This window comes from Nothobranchius furzeri, chromosome 6 (genome assembly GCF_043380555.1).
Source record: "Nothobranchius furzeri strain GRZ-AD chromosome 6, NfurGRZ-RIMD1, whole genome shotgun sequence".
Taxonomy (NCBI): domain Eukaryota; kingdom Metazoa; phylum Chordata; class Actinopteri; order Cyprinodontiformes; family Nothobranchiidae; genus Nothobranchius; species Nothobranchius furzeri.
In genome coordinates, this window is record NC_091746.1 from 81,237,340 (window position 1) to 81,244,603 (window position 7,264).

Sequence of the window (7,264 nt, forward strand, 5' to 3'; positions counted from 1 at the left end):
GAGACACATTTTGAGCCTGTTGACTGAGCTGAGTTATTATTTTTTGTCCATGATGACTGAGACCAATGGCTCACTGACGGGAACGTGTAATAACTTTCTACAGATGCACAGAAAACATTTGTTTCTCAAGGGTAACAAATAACCCAGCCTGTCCTGCACTGCTGTACCCTGAGACCGGACTAAAAAACGATTTAAGAACCATTACTGCTTCCACGCAGAAGTGAAATCTGCTGCACTGAGGCGCGAGTGACAACGTCATGCTGAAACACACGGGCCTCGTCTTCTGGGTGTCACGCGGCAGCGGCACGTCTCACCTCCGATACCGTCCTCCGCTTTCTCCCGCAAACGTCTGGAACCAGTGTTTTTGATCTTTATGGCATCTCATTTGTTTTCAGAGGACAGTATCTGACGTCACTGGTGCTGTTTGTATGGAACGTGAGAATGAAAGCGTTTCCTCCGATGTGCCATTTAACCAGGAAGAGCAGGTTAAGTCAGGATCCTTTTAGCAGCTCCAACTGAACAAAAAGGGCGCGCTTCATATAAAACAACGTCTCCAGGTGCATACAGATGTTGTAGTGTTTGTTTCCATATGGAACAGTGCCATTCCTATTAACAGGGCTACGCTCTTGATTTATACTCATCAGCTGATGTATTTTGGTTTTTTTCTGCTGATGTGACATTGGCTCGCTTTACAAGTCCGCAGCCTTCCCTTCACATTAGAGGAAAGTAGATTTGGCCCCGGTGTGTTACTAAAATCCGCAATATGCCCGCTAATGTGACACTTAAAGGACTTGTGAGTCGTGCAGAGCTGCTCAGCTCGTCCTGTAGCTTTGGAGGACGTTTACTTGTGTCTGGGTTAGAATCTGTTGAGAAACTGTTTCTCAGCGCCGACAGATGAAACACAGAGCAGGAACATTGTGCGTTACAGGTGCGTGTTTACCAGGCATCTGCGGCCTGAAAAACACAGAGATCCCAGATCAAAATCTTTATTTTTATCATAGAGATAAGGGACCCAAACTCTCTGACTCCTGTCGTTCCTGCGCATTAAAGTAGTCTCCCCTATTTATGAAAGTGCAATAAAAATAAAGCGCATAGCTTGGTAAAAGGTTTATAGATAATATATGAGCTATACTTAATGACATAAATTAATAACATATGGAATATGGAGTATTCCTTAAAGGAATTTAAATCATTTGTCTCAAGAATTTTAAAATGAGACCATCTTATGAGGAGAAATGATGGATTTATTGTAAGGTTAGTCAACACTTGAAAATCCCATTATGTGAAATCTTAAAGTATCTTTCCGGAGTATTTCTCTTATCCGATGGCACCATCTGACAAGCATATCACACAAATCATCTCTGGATTCGTTTTTTTTTTTCAAGATGGCGACTTCACATTTCTTTGTTTATAAATGTACTTCTGTAGCCAACAAACAGCTAAAACACGAGTATTATTCTCATTTCATGTTGTGTTTTCATATATTTATATTTTAGAGACTTACCTGTGCATGAAAAGTTCATCAACTCTGCATTAAGCACTACCGCTACTGGTCAGTTCTGGTTGGCGCTCAGTTTTCTATTGCACAGAGCTCTGCAGGGCAGGGGGCGTGCTCAGGAAAAAAACAAAAAAAAAGACGTATCACTTATATTAAATATAACGTCATCACTTTTACGGATGTCTGAAAAATCATAGATAATTTTTGAAAGCGGAAAACTCCAGAAAGCTACTTTAATATAGGGTCTGGCTCAATTTGGTTTCCTTCTCTTTAGAGCAAGCTTCCCCACACTCTAAAAAATGAAATGTTGAAATAACTTAATAAAGTTATGTCACCTGGTTCCACTAAGCCTGGTTGCTTATAGATGGAGAACGCTCAGACCAGAAAAAGCCACTCAGGTCTGTCACACTGCAAATTAACATTCAACGACTCATCCATCTTGACTGGCAACGGGAAAGGCTGTTGCTGATGAAGCATCCAGGAAACAGCAGAGCACGTCTCGTGTTAGTAGAAGCTAACTGTTAGCATCAGCACCTCCACAACATGGCGGAACTCCTTCAGGCTTGTGTTATGTATGCAGAAAAAAACATAAAAGTTGCAAAGCAAAAGGAGTCAGTGGTAGAGGTGTATCGCTGTTAGCCAATCAGAGGCGAGATGCCCGAATATCAGGAAGTAAGACTCCAAAACCTGCCGTCTTCTGCTCACCGTTCTTCCGGCTAACTTCTAGCTCCTGAAACAGGAGCACCAGAGCTATTTTTTCTAGGAGAATGACTCACAAGGCAATAATTCATACTAGAGACAGCTGCAAATTTATTGAAATACCAATTAAACAAGAAATGTACATGTAAATGGTAATATACATTACATTTATACATTGTTATGGTAAAAGTAAATTTATATTACTTAAGCAATTAGATTTAGTGGTGCCCGTTGACATAACTTGGTTAAGTTAATTCGACATTGACTGCAATTTCCCAGTCTGGGATCAATAAAGTGAGAAGTTTTTTTTTGTTGAGAAGTTTAATGAGAAATTAAATGAGAAATTAAAATCAATAGTACGATAAAATAGTACAACAAAAAACATTTGCAGGTTTACAAGCAAACACACAACTTACACAATTCTAAGAATGGGTGCCGGCATAAGCTTATAAGCCCAACCCCCCAAACCCTTTGAACTTAAACAAACTTTTAGAATGGCATACCAATTCCATAATTTTTACATCATATCTGAAATGTATGGGAATATATTCAAATCCCCATTCTTGCTTTCTAAAAAATAATGACCTTTAATATTTTATGCATTTTTTCATTGACTTGATTCATAATATTCAATCACATTTGATTTAAACCTACCCTTAAACTTTACCATTGTTGAACAATCTTTTTGCTCCTGGTCTAATTTATTCCACACATCAACCCCAACACAAGAAATACAAAGTAGTTTCATCTATCTATAATCTGCACACTTTATCTCAAAGCAACCCCCTTATGATTTATTTTTTGTATTTTTTTGTGATTTTATTACATCGGATGAGGTACAAGAGAGGAGCATAACTGAAAAAAAATGAATGTTTCCTTTATAAGATGAGAGTTGTGAACCTCCATTTCTCCAGGTTCTTCCTTGACCCGCTGAAGGAATTGAGTTTAAGGTGAAGGAGGTTAACAGACACACACACACACACACACACACACACACACACACACACACACACACACACACACACACACACACACACACACACACACACACTGTTGAGACATACACAAAACACTTACTGATTTTGAGTTTCAGACAATCCTGCGTTCGTTATCAGCTACTCTGTACATAATATTTGTAGAAAACCAAAAGAAAAACAGACCAACGTTTGATGTTGATATGATATATTAAGGTCATAAGTCTGACGTTTACAGATCTTCTCTCTGTAAGGACTTTTTCTCTCTGAATGAAAGATAAACATATTAAAGTTTATTATGTATAACAGTAGTGTTGACATTGAAGTTGTGTACTAGATACTTTATATTAAATGTGCATCAGATTCATATAGACGGAGATTATTTAAGAAGAGTATACAGATGATAATTCAGTTATTTATTTCTATAAAAAAATGAGCGCTGTGTAAAACGTTGGCATGTTTGTGTTCATGCATCAATCATTGAGTTGCCTTCTTTAGCTGTTCTGCTACTGTGGCGAGAAAATGATTAAATGTTTATAAAGAGCTTTGATTGCCTGCAGGTTAGTAATCTTCATTTGATCCTGTCTGTTGTTGCACTATAGAGAAAAAAAGGTCATTCAGATGTTTATTATAAGGTGTTGTTTTTAATGTTTCTCTGTATTTGAAAAGAAAAAATATGATGCACTTTTTTGTTTCTCAAACATTTTTCTGGACCCTGCGGTCTTCGGTGTAGGCAGATGATCCTGGGATGCCTGCTGCTTGGTGTGGACCTTCCATGTTGGATCCCCCAGGAAATAAAGACTCTGGAGATGATTCCTGCATATTTCTGTATCAGCAAACAGACGTGCAGTTTGTCCTGATCCTTGCAACGTCGTTCATTCAGTGCCATAGTTCTGTTTTGGGCAGAAAGTTAAGGAGGAAAGCTGGTCAACTACATTCAAGTGCTTTTTAGGATAGGAGCTCATGTTTTGGTTTTGTTGTTCATTTTGCGTAGATTTTCACCTGTTTTGTTGTGTGAAATGACTTGTTTTTGCTCTGAATCAGCAGACTGGAGGTGGAATAACTATTCAAACGTCCACTCAACTCATTTAAAATCTTATATTAAAGGTTCTTCTTCATAATTACATGTTTTTAATTCAAGTGACTTCTGATACATTTCATTATGTGCAATAGAAAAACCGAGCAAGAGCTGAAAAGACGTGTGTTTTATGTCTGAATGATTGTAATCTGCCCATTTATCTAAAGAGCGTGTTACTCATTACCTCAACACTTAACAGGGCAATTAAGTGCGTAATTTTATTTCCAAGTTATTATTTTTGACTGCCATGGACATTAACTTCATCTGAATTTCTTTCTGTGACAAAATCAGATCCTTTGGGATGAAAAGTGCTTTCCCAAAACGAGCAATCAGCCTTCTTTGATGACTGTATTCGATGGATTTTCATTCATTTGATGTCATCAATAAATCATGCTTTAAATTGTTGTCGCTGTTTGCTTTAGAGGTGAGGTAATGGGGTCTCTCAGGGGTTTTGTTTTAAAGGGACAATGTGTAGTTTTTACCGTTATCATCAAAATGTTGCTGAAAATTAATGAAACGATGCCCAGTTGTTGAAAAATATTGGCGGCTGCATAACATCGTATATCTATAAAACCCGGGTGTAAAAGACATGGGAGCTGTTGTAAGTCTCTGGGTGACACCATACTAGACGCCGTGTTTCCTTCTATGGGAGCCCGTGAGGACAAAATGCATTTACTGATTTGTAACGATTACAAAACTTTCACCATTCATAAATGTTGTTTTACACATTTACCTCTTCACTCGTTGCCTGTAATGAAAGGGAGTGTCACGGTCTGGGGGTGAGTCCTCCTCTCACAAGCTAAAACACCTCTGAGCTTCTCCTGCAGGTGGGCGTGTCAAGGAGTGGGACCAGCTGCAGTCCATCTGCTCATCAGTTGGCCAGGGACATGTAAGCTGCTGGGAGACGTCTTCATTTGCTGGATGATTAGCTCAACTTTGGGTATCTATAAGTCCGAGCCATTTTTTGATAAAGCAGTTGCTAAACGCTGCTGAGCCTTGCTTCAAGCGATTTTATTTTTCTAGTTCCTGTGTACTTTACGAGCTTGCCTGATTTTTAAGATTTGCATCTCCTCCAGATTCCAGCCACCACCTTCCACCCTGCCGCGCAGCCATCTGCACCAAGCCCACTGTCTCCCAGCCTGTCCCTGGTCGCCCTCTCGCTACCGTCCACCCCCCTTACTTGATCCTGCTCTCATCTCCGAGCTCAGCTCCCTCAGACCCCTCCTGGAATCTCTATCTCCTGTGTCCTGGCAAGTGTGTTGCACCGTCTCCCATTCATCACAGACTCCCGCCTGATCGAACCTCCTCCCCTCCCAAGCTCCCCTGGTTTTCGAACTGTAAGTTGCAATTTGTTACCTCTTTCGACCTGGTCGCCACCCTCCTCTAACTCTCCTGTGTCTAGGACCACCCCCCACCCCACCCCCCTCCAGCTGGACTATTCCTGCTGCACTTTTAGTTCCCGTTATAGTAATAAACCCTTTTTTACACTTATTCGGACTCTGTTGATTCACCTTCCCCCAACATGAAAGGGAGTCTGATGTGCTTGACATTTTGCTGGAAGTTGCACTCCCAGGAGGTTTTTGACCCAAATGGCCATCCGTTGGTAAGATCTTAGTCGAACACAAAAATACCGCTTGCGTGCAATGATTTAGGTAAGTACTGCCCCCTATCGCCAGAGAAAATACACATCTAACTGCTAGTTTAACAGCTGACAGTCGTGAAGCAGGTGCTCCCCCTATAGGAACTATCAAGTTTGGTTTTTGGTCAGCAGAGGGCTGCAGAGTGGCGTCAAATATGAAACTAGTCAAGTTTTTAACTCAACAATCAATTACATCAATGGTAAAGCTCTAGATTAAAGTTTTAAAAAACTATTTGGTGGTACTTTAAATGCACTCAGGTTCTTGTGATCCTTTATAAACACTAACATTATAGAAAAGCTGCTGTAATAAAACAAAGCAGTAAAAAAAACTCAGAATAAACTCATTCGATCAATTGTGATCAAATCAGATGAAAACACAAAGACACATTAGGACATTACAGCTCAATAGCTCTTTCCGCCTTCATATTTATTTATTTATTTCATTGCTCAGGGAGCAGTCAGCCCTCTACTGGCTGTAAATAGATAAAACCTGCTTTAACAAACTAAAATCCCTCAAAAACAATGTTTCTTCAGATTATTCGAACTTGTCTTTGTAAAAATAATGAATTCACGTTAACATTTACTCCTTTTTTTTGTCCTGTTTCAAAAAAAGGCATCTGTGTGAACAAGTTTCATTTCACCAGAAAGTTCAGAGATGCCAGAGTGAAATTCTCTGAGGAGGAAGGTGACACCAAGGCTGTTATTTTCTTTGAAAACCACATTCAGGAAGTTTGCACATCAAACCGGAAATAACAAAACTAGGAGTTGTGCTTCTCAGCTGCAAATTGGTACTTCTCAAAAGAGACAAAACTAAACAGAAAAACGTAATTTGGACAGTAGAAAAGGTTCTGTTAAAGTTCTCTGCAGCTTCACGAGTTCCCCCGATGGAGCTGATAAAGCAGGAGACCTGCCAGCAGTTTGGGGTTTTCCTCCTACTGTCACTGTCTGACTGGAGAAGGAGGGGAAGTGAGGAAACACTGCCAACAGAAGGCAAATGTCTCAGCTTACAAAAACTCCTTCAGTCATGTGGTTTCGAAAGCTTCTGAAAGAAACAGCTGAATGGTTTCAAACTGTAGTATTTGTTTTTAAATAAAGTTAAACGAGTTTTCTGCTATCTGCAGATTTTATTCCTTTTATGGTTTTTCCTAGTGTGACATTTTTTCTTCTCTAATCCCAGACAGCAAGCTTATTGAAACACTACTGATCTGAATCATCATCAGAACGGTTGACATCGAAATCTTGATGCAAACTAGATGTTGAATGAATGCTGCAAAACCGATGAATCCAGGCAGAAACAGCATGATATTGTATTTTGTCAAATTGAAATTTAAGTGAAAATGCATTGATCTGTAGTTGTGTTGAAATGTAGATGTTTT